Source organism: Diachasmimorpha longicaudata, unplaced genomic scaffold, assembly GCF_034640455.1.
Source record: "Diachasmimorpha longicaudata isolate KC_UGA_2023 unplaced genomic scaffold, iyDiaLong2 ctg00000293.1, whole genome shotgun sequence".
NCBI classification, from domain to species: Eukaryota; Metazoa; Arthropoda; class Insecta; order Hymenoptera; family Braconidae; genus Diachasmimorpha; species Diachasmimorpha longicaudata.
In genome coordinates, this window is record NW_026974066.1 from 15,001 (window position 1) to 16,924 (window position 1,924).

A 1,924-nucleotide genomic window follows, 5' to 3' on the forward strand; every position below is an offset into this window, starting at 1 on the left:
TATTTGATGGGAATTTTTTTTTCATCATGATGGGTATTTAACGTGCCCAAGGTTTAGTAATGATTTTCGCCACACAAGATACAATTGGTGATGATGATTTTATATAAATTTCAATTTTTTTTTCTTCATGCCGTAAGTAATTGGATGGATACTTTGTTCTCAAAGTTGATATTCTTTTTCCGTGTACGGTAAAGTGAACACAAGTCTGAATAGTAATAAAATTGAATTTTGTGTTTGCTTAGGCATCTTGTATTTTTTATTGAAACAAGATTGCGAGATTGGATTGAATATTTTTATATTCAATGACTGTTATTTTTCAAAAAAAAAAAATTTTTTTTTATGATTACCCTGAACGGTGGATCACTTGGCTCGTGGGTCGATGAAGAACGCAGCTAATTGCGCGTCAACTTGTGAACTGCAGGACACATGAACATCGACATTTCGAACGCACATTGCGGTCCACGGATCCAATTCCCGGACTACGCCTAGCTGAGGGTCGTTTGTTTTAAAAAAAACTGCTTACAATTTTATATGTGTTTATCTGTCTATATATGACAGAAAAATATTTGATAAATTGTACAAGCGTGTGTAAAGTTGAATGCTCGTCAAGATAATAATATTTGATTGAGAGAGAGAGATTGAATTTCTTCTCAAATATATATAAATTATTATACGACGTCATTTAAAATTACGTATTGAAAAATAATATATTATGAATTTTTCACATATATTATTTGACGATATAAAGAAAAAAAGAAGTTGTTGTTGTTAATATATTTGATTATAGCCCATTGTCAGTTGTCTAAAAATGGTTATTAACGAGAACAAACTTTGTGAAATGAAATCCACAAATTATATATCACTGTGGTGTTAATCATCGAGTCCCAGAGATCTCATTCTCCGAGTTGGACCGATCATGATTTTCATTTCTAAAGTTTTGTTTTGTTATGTTTTTTTTAGACACGGATGTGATTTTTTTTTTTATAAATAAAAGGCGCTCGCAACAATAACTTTTTTATATAATTCTCTAACATGACGACCTCAGAGTAGGTGAGACTACCCGCTGAATTTAAGCATATTACTAAGCGGAGGAAAAGAAACTAACTAGGATTTCCTTAGTAGCGGCGAGCGAACAGGAAAAAGCCCAGCACTGAATCCCACAATTATGTTGTTGGGAAATGTAGTGTTTGGGAGGATCCATTTATCCTGTGATGTTATTTTGTATCCAAGTCCATCTTGAATGGGGCCATTTACCCATAGAGGGTGCCAGGCCCGTAGTGATCGAAATACATTTCAGGAGGATTTCTCCTTAGAGTCGGGTTGCTTGAGAGTGCAGCTCTAAGTGGGTGGTAAACTCCATCTAAGGCTAAATATGACCACGAGACCGATAGCGAACAAGTACCGTGAGGGAAAGTTGAAAAGAACTTTGAAGAGAGAGTTCAAGAGTACGTGAAACCGTTCAGGGGTAAACCTGAGAAACCCAAAAGATCGAATGGGGAGATTCATCGTCAGCTCATTTTGTATATATATAAGTTATGATATAGGTTACTACTTGTAGTATTGCTTGTACATTCTTATATATTTTATTGCAAGATGTTGTCGGCGTGCACTTCTTCCCTAGTAGAACGTCGCGACCCGTTGAGTGTCGGTCTATAGCCCGAGAGGTAGCCTTTAATTTTTTCAATTAAAGACCCTTGGTGTTTTTCTGACTGGCTGCTCGATGGTATTCATAAGGTATTAAGCCGCATATTATATGCGTTTATATCCGTCGCAAGCGAGGTCAATTTTTAGTAGTACGGACCTAGTGCCGTCGCTATAATTGATCAGCTGTTGGTTGTACGGTATTCTAAAACTGGCTTATAATTAATACCGGTCAGCGATGCTACTGCTTTGGGTACTTTCAGGACCCGTCTTGAAACACGGA

The 1,924-nt window shown here is 36.3% G+C and overlaps 1 non-coding gene across 1 annotated transcript; it reads left to right on the plus strand.

Moving 5' to 3' along the window:
• The first annotated feature begins 344 nt into the window (after positions 1–344).
• On the plus strand, positions 345–499 carry LOC135172420 (5.8S ribosomal RNA). The gene has a single exon (XR_010301073.1). It is a non-coding gene; the product is annotated as a 5.8S ribosomal RNA (ribosomal RNA).
• The last annotated feature ends 1,425 nt before the right edge of the window (positions 500–1,924 follow it).